The 16,315-nt window shown below is 40.1% G+C and overlaps 1 protein-coding gene across 2 annotated transcripts in view; it reads right to left on the bottom strand.

The window, feature by feature from the left end:
• glceb (glucuronic acid epimerase b) overlaps nt 1-14,317 on the bottom strand; it is a 41,040-nt gene extending 26,723 nt beyond the window's left edge. The window contains exon 1 of one of the 2 annotated variants that reach the window (XM_060070527.1): nt 14,137-14,317. The gene's annotated coding sequence lies outside the window, so the exon portion shown is untranslated. The remainder of the gene's footprint in view (nt 1-14,136) is intronic. The other variant, XM_060070525.1, reaches the window with a different exon arrangement.
• Between the last annotated feature and the right edge of the window lie 1,998 nt (nt 14,318-16,315).

Genomic DNA, 16,315 nt, shown 5'->3' with positions numbered 1-16,315 from the left:
CGCCAAAAAAATGACAACAACAAGTAATAAGACATTCCTCTACAACCCAAAATAATATCTCTGCTGAGACTACCACTAGTTTCTTAGCCTGTGGGTTCCTGGGTGGATGTTTGAGGCAGGGGTACAGCAAGCAGCTGGAAGGAGTAAGCAGAACAGCCGTGCAGAATAGCCTGCAGCGGGTCACTCCTGCTTGATCTGCGTAATGCCTGCTATCTGAGCACTCCCTGAGCAACGTGGCACCCCCTCTGGATGTCTCACCCTGCTCCCACCAGGGGGAACATCTGGAAAGCAACCCAGCATGCAAGGAGGAGCCGCCCCATACCCACACACGCAAGTTTTGGGAAAAGAACAAGCCGCTTAATGAAGGCTAGATTAGATTCAATAAACAGGAAGCTAAACTACACTCAGACACTCTGTTAAGGGGGATTGGCTCCATTCTTCCATTAGATGTGCACTGAGAAGAAACCATCTTGGCCTTTGCTTAACACAAATCGACCCTTCTTAAGCAACCGTACATCTGAATCATGAACATGGACTTCACAACTCTCTCCCGCGAATACATATTAAGTATTAGGCAGAGGACATAACTTTTTGGACGGTATTGGACCATTAAATATTCCGGACACTTCTCATTTGCTGCCAGCCTGACACAAGTAGTTATCTATCAGGACTTGGATCCAGTGTGTGGTGAAAAGAGAGATGGAGACCCATCTGGTGAGCATTCATGATGCATTCATTTTCCTTTGGGAATTGAATGACTGGCCAAACACGCTCACAGTGCCCATGCTGCCAGGGTGCCAGTAATCGTTGACCATCTGATGCACAGAACACTGTCCAAGAATCTTGAGTTTGAAAAGTGAAGGAACAAATAAACTGCAAAGTATGCTCAGATTTGGCCATGCTTTTCCATCTTTTTTTAGAAACCCTGATCATGTGTGCACAAGATTTGTGTCACACAAACTTTGAATACAGATATCAAATCAAAAACAAGCACAAACCTCTACAACCGAGAAAGTTATTTAACAAAGTATGGTTCTATTTGTCCAACTAAAAACATAAATCCTGCGTTCCATTTGGTAATGGTCTTACACTCGCCATTACATACACCCATTCTCAGCCAGTCAGTCATTGTCACCCAAACACCAGCTTACGAATGAACCAATATCCCCTAGTGGGAACAGCTCAAGACCAGAAGGAAAAACAATCTTTGATACCAAAGAGAATCAATGAGGCAACAATCACCCCTCTATCTCAGTGACGGCAGCCAGATATATACACTCTACACCCAGGGGTACTATGAATATATGTACACCAATCACTTCCCACACACAAACTGTAGCTGTCATTTTTTTCATAGGGAAATAAACACGTGGGTAAACAGCTGAAAATTCTTGCCTGGAAGAAAATCCATGACACAGAGGACTTCCACTAAAGGAAGTATTCACTAGACTGGAGTTGCACTGGTTTGTGGCTTTGGATCATTTGTAACCAAGCCATACAAGAAATATGCTATGAAAAAAAAGGCTTACCCTCCTTTCCAGTGTTGTCTGGCTCCATGTTAGCAGAGATAAATGCTTTGAAGCGCTCATCAGTCAGCCAGGTCAAACCCGTTAGGGCAAACCCGTTGACTTGAACACACACAAGCCCAGAATCTAAATTATAAATGGGTGAAACGTGCAGAGAAAGAAGAAAAGACATTTGCAACATGAAGAACACTAGGAAAGACACAATATTCCATCCGGCATCTGCTAATGGTGGAAAAGGCAAGTGCTTTTCCAGGCTTATAGCCATTACGCATACCCTAGCATAGGTTCAATAATACATGCAGTTTAAAAGGAGATGGAGTCTCCTGCTCATTCTAGATTAGAGAAAGCCTGCCAATGTGGCCATCAGTGGTATGGGTTAGAAACATTTATCCTGGTTTATTCCTCATTTAACAAATATCAACTGAGGGATATTGCTTTTACCAGTTTGATGCATTTGATTGTTTACACGCATGTCCAAAGACGACAACCCCTTTTGCTCAGCCCATGCCATCAATAGTTGAGGCCCCAGCAGAGACACCAGACATGTGGCAGTAAAGCAACATCCAACCACCTCCAACCCAGCAGTACTGAATGTCCCTGCACATAATAGTCGGTTGATTTACCAAGCTAAGAAACCTTTACTCTTCCAACCTGTCACAGAGTGACTGCTGTGGCTGTCACAAGTTTTCAGGTGCATAGTCTGTAAATTCTGCAGTTTAAATTCAGACTTTGCATACAGCATATGCCTTAAAGAAGTGTGTCAGTGTTTTTATATTATTATTTTTTTAAAAGGCTTTTTAATCCATTACTTTCAGGGGCAGGAGGGTGAAATGCAGACCTAATTTTTGAGTGACATGCTATATTGTGTTAGCCGGGCATTGCCAGACAAATTGCAAACTGCCATTAGTCCGGAACCTCTCAGTTCATTTTTCGATATCCAAGGGGCGTCACCAACGGGCGCAGACCAAAATTCCTTTGGACGCAATTGGATGGGCCTAAAACCATAGCAACAAAACGGTTGACGCAGCACTGTGCAACGAAAAAATTTAACAGAAAAAATACTTTCAGCTGAAAAGAGCTAGTCAGCATAAGCTCTACATGCAGTTATTTGTTCTTCTTTTAGTGCAAATACACTGTGTGGGTTTAGTGCAAATACACTGCGTGTTTGTCTAATACTTTCAATGGCGGAATCAACAGACCGCTCTACATCAGCAAGATCCATCTTTGCTGTTGTTGAAAATGACAGCGCTCTACGCTGCTCCCCTGCATCGTCACATTATTTATCCCGCCTTATACTGTATTTGGATAAACGGTTGGTTGTCTGCTTCCCTGGCTATATTGTATTAGAAATAGCATAATTCTGTGATACTTTTAATTCATGGCTCTGTAGTTTCTGATTTAATAATCATATTGTTTAATCAACTATAAGACGAATAGAACACTGCTATTTGTAACTTACTGAACATATATATACTCTTCTCCAAACATTTTTTTTTGTTCATGTTGTCTACGATAATCCGTCAACTTTCCAGTTTAACGGTCGATAGGGTTGAATGACGCTCCATGACTGTGCGACCCGCTTAACATTGAAGTTCTGCCGTCACAGAGTTGGCATCGGACAAAGAGTGGATCTGAAAGTTTCCCACTGACTTTCTAACAGCAGTTACATGATATTTAGGCTAGCAGCGAGTAGAGTGCAGACTTCTACGAAGATATCATTTTGTTGACTATAGCCCTAACATAAAGTATTCCAAGTCTTCTGGCTGATGTTCAAAAGGCAAAGCGCAATATCCTACATTTATAATTTACAGTATGTATAATGTATGCATTCAATCTCAGATATCCCCCCTTATACACACATAAACAATATATTCTAAAGCAAGCAGCCAAAGCAATTTGCAAAAAAAATCATGAAGGTGCAATAAGTACCAAAAAAAATGAAGTTTGATGTGGTATGGGTTTGTTCTTTTACTCTGCAGTCATGTCTTTTTGTTCCAACAACCTCACCAAACTTATTTAGCCAAATAAGGATGCTGCTTGCTTTAGCTTTATACAAAAAAATAACTAAAAAGCTGTTGGCAATTCTATCTAGGGCCCGACCGATTCATCGGCCTGCCGATTTAATCGGCCTTTTTGAAAATAATCGATTCATCGGCCTGCCGATTTAATTAGCCTTTTTGAAAATAATCAACATCTGCCAAAAAGACGCAGATTCCAACATTTTATTTTATTTTTTTAATGTTATTGCGCTTAGTATCCTGCAGATTGCGCTCCTACTCGCCTTGCTAACTAACAACTTTAGCTGGAGTAAAAAAGAGGAGATTGAATTTTACCATACAACATGAAAGCACGCTCGCTCAGGCAGCTGCACGCTCACCTCACCAATGTACAAGACGCGTTGTTTGAGCATGTTGTGCCTGTTTTTCTTTAGGTCCCAGGCCATGTTAATTTGTTATACTGTAGACTCTAACGGTGAGACAATACTGCTCAGCACGCACGTGTTAGTCACTGCTCACGAGCGCAGCACATTGGGAGTTATTTATTTATTTTACATTACTCATTTTTGACTGTAAATGTATTCTAAAGCACTCAACGGTTCTGCATTCAATTCACATATTCGTCGAAAATGTTTAAAGTATATTTAAGGTATCAAAAACTACGTTTTATATGCTTTTTTTTGTTTTGTTTTTAATCGGCCGATTAAATCGAAATCGTAATTTTTCTCTGAAAGTAATCGGCATCGGCACTCAAAAATCAATATCGGTCAGGGCCTAATTCTAACACTAACTGTATTATAGCCCAGTTTCTGAATTAATTGGCGTTCCGCCATGGCGGAAGGGAAACGATGATGGACATGGCAAAGAAAAAGACAGGCAGGCACTTGGGAGGCTAGGCGGGAACACAGTGACTGAGGAACCTGGAAACCCATGGATCCTCTCAGTCTCACTCAGGCTTCGCTCTCCATACAGACAGGAGAGAAAAACTGTGACGAGGTTGGCAGGATGGGAAGCCGCATCGTCTAGCTCGCAAGAGGGAGACAAGATGAAAGTATTAAAGGCTTGGAACAAATGGAGTTTCGGCAGCTGTCAAGAGTCTGCGGAGATCTCTGGGGTGAACTCTGGGCTTACATCCGTTTGGACAAAACCTACAGACTTGAAAACCCAGAAGGTTCCAGAAGCACCTTACTGAAGCACATCAAAAAAACGAAAGGAACGTGCAATTGTAATAGGCTCCCAAGCATTTATGAAACCTTAAATGAGTGCATCTTGTTATCAGGTGGGAAAATCATTGGATCATTGAGCAGTTTGAAGTTTGCGCATCAGAGCGGGCTGCAAAATAGGGCTGCTTGATTATAGAAAAAAAACATAATCATGATTATTTTGGTCAATATTGAAATCACGATTATTCAAACGATTCTTTGAGTTTGAAAACATGATATATTTATTCAGCATGTCTCTCCCAAATACACTTAGTAACTGAGAACTTCAATTTTTGCCTTAAAAAAATACACAAAATGGTCAATAAGAAAATGTTAAAATCTAAAATAATGTACCGATATGTATCCAGCTGTTCGAAAACGCGATTATATTCGTTTCGTGATCGTTTGACGCTAAAATCAAAATCGAATCGAGATCGAATGTTGATTAATCGCCCAGCCCTACTTTATAATAGTCTGAATATACACACAAAAATAGTCAGAATAATAGACAGATAAGATAGATAAAATGATTTGAGTTGAGTAGCAGCCCTAGCGCACAAATAAAAACACAACCACTAACAGATTAGATGACACACTAGATGACACGAAACCAACAACTTGAATCTCGTACAGCGAGTCACAGTATTTCTGTAGAGGAGCTTTGAACTAGTTCAGGCGCCTGGCAACATTGATGTGAGGTCTGGGGGAAGGGGGCTGCACCGAGGCTGCCTCCCGCATGGAGACAAGGTTTGCATCCCCACAAGCCACTTGGATCTCTCAAAAGGCCACAGACTAGTTCAGAATTTTAAATAGCCAAAACCGCCAGATTCCAAAGACTTTTGATGCTATATGATAATATACCCCTCCCACACAGGTAATCATTCAAACGAAATAGACGTATTTTATCATTATACATTTAACAATAACTTCTCCCTCTCAAATTGACATTCATTTACTAAATCAGCCTTTCCCAAACCTAGAGTTGTGACACGTTTGTATTGGAGCAAAATGCATAGAAATGCTAGGATATGCGTAAGAAGAGCATTATGTTTTGCTAAGCTGGTCTTTTCAGCTCAGATGCTGTGTGCAGAGCCATTTCAAGTGGATCGCAAACAAAAAAGATTGGTATATAATAACATTATCCTTGGTATTCATTGCATTGACTAATGCACAGCCACAGAGTTTACATCTCAGTCGGGCTAGTCTCGTTAACACTTGTTTCAATGCGACTTTAATCATCTGATCACGCCAGGACGCATTAGCTGTCAGTTCTAGACAATCCCAGATCGCATCTTGCTCACCTTGTGATCTAATGAGATAGACCACATCCCAAGATCATCAGGCTTGCATCTGATCGGATTGATAAGGTGTGTGGACACAGCAATCTGGGCACAATTTGGACAAATTATAATGTTAGTGATGTTTAAGTCTAGCCAGGATTGATTGGTACGATGAGTTGATCACGCAGACCAGTACTGTCCTTTAAGAAGTTTCAGTGCAACACTAGAAATGATCTTTTTGGGAACAATGTCTGGACCCAAAAAGTTAAAATACTAAAGACCAAGTTATGCATGGTCGTTTAACAACGTCTTAATTCACTAGGGTCAAGAATTAAGTTTGATATCCAAGTGCTGGAATCTTACCAGCAACAAGAATAAACATGTTGCCTATTGCAATATCTTCTGCAGTTCCCTAAAGGCTGCAACACACTGGCCCAACCGTTGGCCATCTGAAACATTTAGGCAGACTCTTTTCTGTGTATTCAGCTGTGTTGGAAGCTTTTCGAACCGCACGGACGGTGTCTGGTCTGATTCAACATGAAAAGTATTAGAGTGTTGGCGTCTGAGGCGTCTGGCTTCTGATTGGTTGTGTGCTTACATTGCTAATTTTTTTCACCAAACTGGTCAAAATATTTCCACACTTCGCTTCTTTTGGTCGCCATTTATTTTAGTGTGCACGCTGCCTGCAAGTTTAAACGATGTGATGCGCAAAGGCACAAAAATGTATCGAATGTATTGCAATTGTGTTTTTTCCTTCTACCTTACATATTTTAAATGGCATTAGTATACAAGTTTATGAACAATGTCATTAATATAGCCAATGAATAATATTTAATTAACTAAATAAAAATTAAATAAATCCGCTACAGCTAAATTCAAATACCCACGTCATTTCGAATAATCGATTATTCTATCCATTCTATTCTATCATTTAACAAATATCAACTGAGGGATATTGCTTTTACCAGTTTGATGCACGCTGATACGCTACTTACAACCAGCGTATCAGCGTGGTGTGTGGGAGGGGCGGACAAGCGCCACGAGACTAGAGCCTGCATCTTGCACAAGCGCAGAACGCACACGCTACTATGTAGTAGAGAGTGTTCTTCTCAGTGTGTTTCAATGCAACTTTTCTGCCGAACGGCTCAGACGAGAGGCAAGGCAGCGGTCGGATAAAGGCAGTTGTGAGTCTGGGCGGTGTGTAGGCCCCTTAACACTGGCTCCCCAACTGACAATGGGTGTGCCCCAACACAGATCATCTGAAAACACGGTTTCATTTTGCAATGTATTTGCATTGGAATCAAGCCCTACATCGCTTATCTTGACCGAATGAATTTCAGAGTAGCATGCCCAATGATAAGTCTACCTACCAGATGCCATTCACAAATCCCTTAAAAATGCATCCAAAAGCAAGCCAATAAGTAATGATCAGCAACCAATAAATGATTCTTACAGTGTTTTACAATGTCCATGTATTTATTCACTGATATGGTTTAGCTGCTGTTTCCTAAAACTACAGCTACAAGTAGTATTAAATCTTCTAGGGCTAAAAGTGGACCGACAGGCAGAGTTAGGTGCAACAAGTAATTTACTTCATGGTAGTCTAAATAGAGAGGGGAATTACAGGTTTCTACAAGACAGACTCAGCTCTAACAATGTCACATTGCTTACAGGGATTTGCAAGCACTGAATAAGGACCAAGGGTGGAGAGGACAGTGCAAAGAACCACCTTGACAGAGGTACAGAAAAGGCCCCTTATTTCAACTTCTTCAGAGAGCCCAAAAATGTACAGAGGATGGAAAATCCCCTTCCACATTTAACCAAAGTCAGCAACCCACGGATTTACTGCAGGCAAACAGACAGGGCCTGCATTTGTGATGAGGCAGTGAAGGTGTAAATGAAATGAGACGACACAATGACCCCGACACAAATGTAATAAATAAGTGGCAGCGACCAGGGAAACACTGATACCTCATTACTATCAGCACACAGGAGCATCTGCTGGGTTATTGCATGTGTCTCTGCTTCACTCAGCACAAATGCAGTTAGATATAATCATATTTTATTATAAGAGTAGAAAAATTGATAGGAATTGTGTATAAACAAACTAGTCCTAATAATTGTCAATAATTGGTTTCTTTACCGTTGCAGAATAAATTTTGCAAAATAAAATTGTAAATGCAACATAATGCCAATAGAACAGGTATATATAAAAAGGTTGTTACTGGCAAGTAAAGCAATGCATTAAAAATGCACAGTAAGGTAATGCCTTAGATACAAGTTATTAAATTAACTGCCCAATACATCAGACCGAAAGCTCCCCTTTCGGTCTAATGTACCAATTCAAATAATATTATCAATGTCGACTGTATGATAAATGCAATAGTAAGTTTGAAGTTAAACTATCCTAAAACAAGACAAGATATGGATTTTTGCGGATCAGTGGGGAGCCAATAAAAGAAACACACGATCACCTCAGTGTATAATCAAAGCTTTGAGTCTGTTGCGCACCTTTCCCGCTATTAAATGGCCTCATGCTACTTTCCAGACACAACAAACCGAAGAATCTAATATTTGTAGCCTCAACTAAAACATGCTTGTAAAGAGAATACAATGGCATTTGCATCTTCCATCCACTATGTTTACAGTACACCAAAACCTTAAATTAACATGACACTACCCCAATTTGCAGATGTCCAGAAATAACCAAATTTCAAAATCACAATAAACCCTTTTAACCCCCAACAAATTGGAAAATAAGTAACTTAATGGCCAACCTATCAAATCAAGCCAGTGAAAAACACAATTTCCCTCATAGGACTTGAAGGGGGAATGAAGAAAAATGGCGTCAAAAAAAAATGAAGTGCCTGCAGGCAGCACTATAATAAACCCGGAGTGATGCTGCGCAGAGATAAGCAGCCCTAAAAGACGGCTGTGGAGAACTCGGGGGAAGGACACAGGTATCTGGTATGATACTTCCAGTTATTCAGACAGCATGAGGACCACATCCTCAATCCTTCATTGGCCCTTTGGTTGGGCTTTAACTATGGTAATCGTTCAGGAATGGATGGATTACTTTTAGAATTATAAATGATGTACGACTAGGACAAAAGACAATCCAAGTATGCTAAAGCAGCAGCACATGAAACAGCTCATGTTGTATGGTAAACATGAAATGTTGGTGAAATGAAGCAAACAGGCACATATGATGCATCATTTTATGTGCCGATTCACACAATGAACGGCATGGATAATGGCTAACGTAACCTCAGCTGTAGCTTGGAAGTGACTGGACTGAGGGATGTCTCCCGTCCATTTATCCTTTTTTTTTTTATTATTACTCATTTTGCGTGTGTGCTGACCTAAAACAGGTAAACTCACATCCCTAGTATCCGTTTGTTTCATCGTCTGGTCGATTTAGGCCATCCTCTTTTGTAGTGGAAGGGGTTGGTATTTAACCAAGAGAATGGGTGAAGGGAGCCATACCTGGGTCGGATTTGGCCTTCAGAGAGATAAGTATTAGTTGTCTGGGCATGCGCTTTTGAATTGGCTACACTGCCTGGATGACAAGTATAGAGGTTACATGAACAAGAGGTTACATGACCAGACAAGCAGAGTCCACAGACCGCTTCGACACGGCCAACTGGCAACATCCAGTGCAGAGCTGAAACTGAAAGGCCAAATGTTAGTTGGCTACAAACTTCAGTGTAAATTTACAATAGAAAAGGCTGATAAAGCCTCACATAGCTTATCCAACAGCATGAACACATGTGTGCAGTTGAAGTTGGTCAGTTGGCAACATCGGATGGTTATAGAGTTCAAGCTCACTGGTAAGAATTATTCTTTGAAACATCTATAAAAGTTTTTCTCTCAGGGAATGTAAAAAAAAAAAAAAATACAAATTTAAACTTCCAAGTTGTGTTGACAAAGAAGCATTTGACATTTATGAAAAGTACCCGGACAAGGAAGAAGAACTGGCATACCATTGGCTGTAACACAAATGTTGGGTAAAAAAGTGATTATAGTTGTGATGCAACTCACAACCTACGGGATCTATAGAAGAACGTTCAATGGCATTTTTCCACGATAACGAAAGGAGATTATAAACTCAATGCTTTATGTGGGGGTGGCAAAAGGGCCCTTTATGCCAAGGGCTCCAACAGAAAGACTACTGTGCTCTGAAGTGGTAGGATGGGGTAGTCGCCTGCTCACATTAACTCAGGCCACTGGAGCCACTTCAATGCTCTGAAAGCTAGCTGCGAAATTTATGTGTCAGCTAAACAAAGCACAGCAAGACCAAAGGATGACTACTTTAAATAATTGAGCATTCAACTTTAAATGGCTTTAAGGAAAAAATGAGTTTCTTGCAAGAAGTGGCCAGAAATAAAATGGCTAGAATATTTGTATGCAGCTTGTCAAAATGGTGGTTTTAGAAAACATAGGAAAGTGAGAGGAAAATAAAACATATCGCAAGGTGATAAGACCCAGTGCATTTCATTATTTTTATCTTTGGTGTACTGGTCAAACACAGGCAGTATATTGTGATACAGGCACGATCCAGTTGATGTACTAAAAATAAATAAATGACTGACTACAAAAAAAGCCTAGAAACAAACAGCAAATATGGATGTGTGCTTTAATGCACATGCTATCAACCATGTCTCAGGAAATGTACACTTTGAAGAAATGCCATAGTTTACTACTCAGTGTTTCCCCTACCATTGTTCAGGTCTGGCGGGCCGCCAGGCCAACGAGCGCCCCCGCCAGGCCAACAACCGGCCAAAAATAAAAAAAATAAAAATAATAATAATAATAAAAAAAAAACTGCGGTGTCGCGCGTGCGCAGATGATGCCTCATCATAACGGACAATCTGACAGCATTAAGTTATATCATCATTAGCATGGCACCACCAAAAATTGTATTGTAAATAAAATGAGTTTATTGTTAATAACGTGTTTATTGAATCATGATCAACTTGTGATGGCTAAGCAAGTGTTTTATATGGAAATAACCAACAAATACTCTAGCATCCCGTGAAAGATGTATAACAAATCACACTATCAGCTCTTACCACCGAGCCTAAAAAAAATTCTAGGGGAAACACTGCTACTGCAAGTAATAATAATAAAAAATAAGCAATCTGAGAAATTTGACTTGACAAGTAGTGAAGTCTACTAATTAGGCTACAATAATTACTGAAGTATAACATAAGCTTCAAATAGTCTTTTACATTTTCAATCTTTGGTGTTCGATAGGTTCCATTTAAAAAAGGTCTTCCTAAATTTCTTGACAAATACGCTACCATTCGAACTGGACACATTGCCGATCATTAGCCCACTTTTAATTAGATTGTGGGTGGTTTCTTCTCACCTCTTCTTAAGTCTGAGTAGCATCACTATCATAACAGGCCCCCCTCCCAACTGTCACAGTGAGACCACTGATCATGGTCAGTGGCGTGCAGCCTAAAGGAAGAGTCCAGCTAGGAGCTAAAAACAGGGCAGGGCTTGTTACATTAGCCCTTTATGAGGCACCGCGGGATGAACTAGGCTTAGCACTACTCGCCCTGTATGAGAGACAAAGGCCTGAGCATGAGCCAACTCAAACCGCTCCAGAAGTTTGCTAGACCAATTCAAACAATCTCCACATAACTGGAGTAATGATTAAGCACAGAGAACATTCCTGCAGTTTGGATGGAAAGGTTGTGTCCTCATAACTGAAGATCATACAAAGTTACTCTTCTGTCTGGTCTAGACACCCCATTGCAAGGAATACTAAATTAGAACGAACTGAAACATTAAATTCCTATTAATCAAAACACCAAAATGCCCTATATATACACCCCTAGATAATGAAACGTTTTGCAGCTACTTAACACTGCAAACATTTTGTATTTTGAACAGTAAAATTGAACTGAAGATAAGAAATTTGTCAACATTGTAATGGTTCACAGAACACAAAGCAGCATGTTTAGGCTAACCATTGCCACGTAGCTTTGCTGGGCACAATGAAAAGCAAAAAAGCAATATAAAAGAGGATTTTCTGTTCAAATACCTAGCATGGGGGCAAGCAGAAGTTTAGAGTGGCAATCTGCTTTGTTTTTCACAGACAAATCACTGCAGATAAGCCCCCTTCTTCTGCCACCTGAAGATTGTAATACAGGCCACTAAAGGAACCATTACAAAGCTGGAACAAAGTAAAACAAGTGTCCAAAGTTCTATAGCAGAAAAGGCTATAAGCAATACTTACAAATATGTTACTACATTATTTTTAGTACTATGATTAGAAAGCGTTTCATGACTGCAATGGAGATGGTGGCATTTCTACACTTCAATCACGCAATTAAAATAGAAAGAAGGATCAGAAATTATACACTTGAACACTGTTGCTTAATTATTGGCAGTATGTCTTCTTCTGTACTTGTGGAAGACCATCAGGAGTTTCAAACAACAATCAGTCAAGACCCATATCTCTAAAGATTTATTAAATAAAGCTCTATAAATAAATCCACCCAAAAATATATAAAAGCCTTACGACCTGATTCTGCTACGTTACGGATGACCGATGCTACCAACCTATTTCCCGGCTCAGTTTCTCAATAAATATAGAGCATTAGCTTGAGATTAACTAATTAGCCTATGCACATTATCTATACATTTTTAATACATAGCAAGGGCAAATGTACAAGATTGGGGCTTGCGGCACCAACGTGCGTTGCTATGAAACATCGCCACAGGGCAATTGCTTTTCCAGGTGACGGATAATCATTACTTTCTGCAATCTTAAAACAATTTAGCACTCTTTAACAACCACAGCCAAACAGCTACATAAGATTAAAGGATTCAAAGGTTTAATGCATTGAAGGCTAAATGCATGGACTACAATCACCAGCTATAGCGAATAACCATCATAAGGAGCCAACTGACTTGCTCTTTATTGAGACATAAACACAAGATTGGTCAGGCAAGATTCATTTTGCGATAGTTGATTCCACTTGAGACAGGCATGACTTTACAAAACTCACAGTATCGTAACTGGAGCTATTGATTATATCCGAACGTGGGGTTAGTGGATCAATTTTGACTGTCACGGATCTTAGCTGAATATACATTACAACTGAGAAATAAGATTCAACCCACAAACATAAATATATACATCGGCTTTTAAGTACTAAATGATTTTCTCTTTATTAGACAGCTGCCAACCCAGAAGAACGACATTGTCGTTTCATGCTGCGGCCAAATGGATGGGTTGATCGAAGGCACTAGAGCGGGACACCGAGATTGCTGGGTCAAACGTGGAAGAAGCAATGAAAATGCAGCGCGTTTAGATAAAGGTATTTTTTGCAGAATAAATGTATGCAATTATACGTGTTGTTTATGTATGCATGGTGTCGCGACATTTAATTGAACAGTTATTGCCCTTTATAAAATATAAAAAGATAGATTGTCAGAGCTCTGTATTTAAAAACGATCCTTTTAAAATATATAATTGCTGTACAATACAACGCACCACTCCGTCCCAATAAAATCGCAGAGACAATGGTGAGACAAAGTTAATAAGTGTTTGGTGAGGTTGTGCCACAAATGCTTGGAAAGCAAAAGCATTTCTTCCTTGGCTTGATACAAAACTCCAGGCAAGATACGACCGACTTCAAAAAAGCGGAAGATGCACGAGCAAGATGCAATATTACAAGTAATTACTTCACAATGAAAGTACACAACACATCGTGATCCATAAATCACATAGCTCACATTTGCTGATACATAGAGAGGGGCGTCCTTTTAAAACTAAAATTAAAAATATTCTATATCGCTTGTGTTTGCAACCATTATCCTTGGGGAGCAAGTGAGCCAACAGGAGGACTTTAGTAAGATACAATGTTAGCATGCAAGCTAACATGAGTATACATTCCTCAGTTAACAGCACTATATTAAGCGCCTCCAAATTCAACATGATTTCGTGTAATGACATGTACGTGGTTGACTAGGTTTTACGATGTTGTCTGTGGCTGACAGATGATATAGTGAATTGTAAGTATTGCTGTTTGAATTGAAAAAATATAAGCTAGCGTTACACAGGCGACAGGACTAGAGGGGTGAACAAAACAAGACATATCATAACTTTACTCACTTCAAGAAAAAGAATCCAGCGAAGAGCCGCGAAGAATGTCTTGCTTTGGACCACTACGTTTATACTGGGGACGATTTCTCTCAGAATGTCTCCTCTTGTGTTCACCAGCTTGTATGCGTTGCTTCCACAACAGTGAGTGTGTGTGACCACACATTAGAGCGAGGAGCCTCTCGCTGCTCTTTCTCAATCATCGCGAGATAATGCGAGAGGGTGGGTGCATTGAGAAACCAATGAAACTCGTTGTTACTATTTTGTTATTAGTTCTCAAACTGTGGTACGCGTGCCGCTGGTGGTACGAGATGCATGAAGGTATTATTGTAGCAAAAGTCTTTAGTATGCGTAAACTTAAGTCACAAATGGGTAACAGTAAATTTGAAGTCGTAAATATTTATTTTGCATGTGCACACTAAAGTCACAAATGTGTAGGATTAGGATACATGCTCATATTGTATCCCATTATCACTCTCTCCAATTTCAGCTGTATTCTCATGAATATTAATGAAAAGTAAATAATCCCTCAGGGCTATATTATAAGCAGGCTTTGTGATGATTGAAGCTTATTCCATCTTTATGTAACCAAGTCCATGCCGTTGCAAAAAACACAATGTGATGCATAGTAAAACACTAAAACATTAGACTACTGTTCTAATGTAATTGCTATCAAGGACTATACTAATAGTAGAGGATATTGCCATCTTCAAAAAAAAAACTTGGCTTTGTTGTCATGATGACAGAGCAAGTCTCCATAATGATGGACTACTACAATGCTATTGCCTCCTTAACAAATTATATTTATCGATTAAAGGTACTGTGCAGAAACATGCCACCTGGCATGTACTGTGCAGAAACATGCCACCACCGGAATACAAGGAAACAAAGGACTTTAAAAGTGGTTAAAAGATGTTGTAAAAAATAAACCAAAAAATCCAAATGCAGAGGGAATCATGAGATTTAATGTATTTAGTAGTTGAGGGACTCAACCGTGCAGATTAATTCTATTTCAGTCAATCCAGCCTCTTTCTCCATCTCAATCCCAGCACCGCAAAACAAATGGGAAAAAATAAACATTTCCCCCTTTAATAACAGTGTTTAGGGGTTGGATAAGCACAACGTAATGGAAGAGATGTTTGGCTCTCAGCTTGGCAGAAAGTCTCTAAGGACGTGTGCTGTCAAGGACAATGTGTCCCAAACAAGGGGCGGGATATCAGGCTTCTTAATATAATGCTATTTGAAATCAACGTCAAAACACCAAAGTACATCATTCTTGCTTGTAACCATGGCACTCAAAGCTTGTTAAAAAGCACAAGAACTCAGATTCAATACCATACAAAAAGGAAATTTATTTATCTTAAATAATTGCCGTTAAATCAATCTTAAACGGTGCTGAGAAATGTGAAGTAAAAATGTAAATTATGTATTATTATTATTATTATTATTAATGTAATATAGAACTACATTTAATCCTTTACTTTGAAGAAGGGAGTAAGGCAGATGTGTGTGTGTGTGTGTGTCTGTCGGGGGGGGCTGTGTGTGTGGATGTATGCATACATTTTTGCGCATGCACATTTTTGTGTGTGTGTGTGTGTGTGTGTGTGTGTGTGTGTGTGTGTGTGTGTGTGTGTGTGTGTGTGTGTGTGTGTGTGTGTGTGTGTGTGTGTGTGTGTGTGCGTGCGTGCGTGCGTGCGTGCGTGCGTGCGTGCGTGCGTGCGTGCGTGCGTGCGTGCGTGCGTGCGTGCGTGCGTGCGTGTGTGTGTGTGTGTGTGTGTTTGTGTGTGTGTTGCACCATGCGTCCATGCATGCAAGTGCGTGCATGTGTTTTATTCATTACATTGCAGTCACAGGTTCACTGGGTCTCAGTTCCTATGTATGGGTCGTAGCAGGCACTGACTCCAACCCAGCTAACTGAGAGGCTGAGATAAGTCACTCAGAATCCCTTCAGCCTATTTGATCTGTAGCTATTGGTATTCTGCTGCAGTTTCTCATTTTCACTTTGGGGGGTGGAAGAGGCACTGCTTTAATGTGTTGCTCTCCCCTATCTGATATCACCCGAGGCACAAGAAAAAGAGAAATAACTGACAGACAGCACTGAGGAGGTTGTGGGGGAAGAGGAAGAGGAGGAGGAGAAGCAGGAGGATGATGAGGAGAAGAAGGAGGAATATGAGAAGATAGGAGTCTCACC

The sequence above is a fragment of the Gadus macrocephalus genome, chromosome 14, assembly GCF_031168955.1.
Source record: "Gadus macrocephalus chromosome 14, ASM3116895v1".
Classification (NCBI taxonomy): Eukaryota; Metazoa; Chordata; class Actinopteri; order Gadiformes; family Gadidae; genus Gadus; species Gadus macrocephalus.
This window is presented reverse-complemented; position numbering and strand designations above follow the sequence as displayed.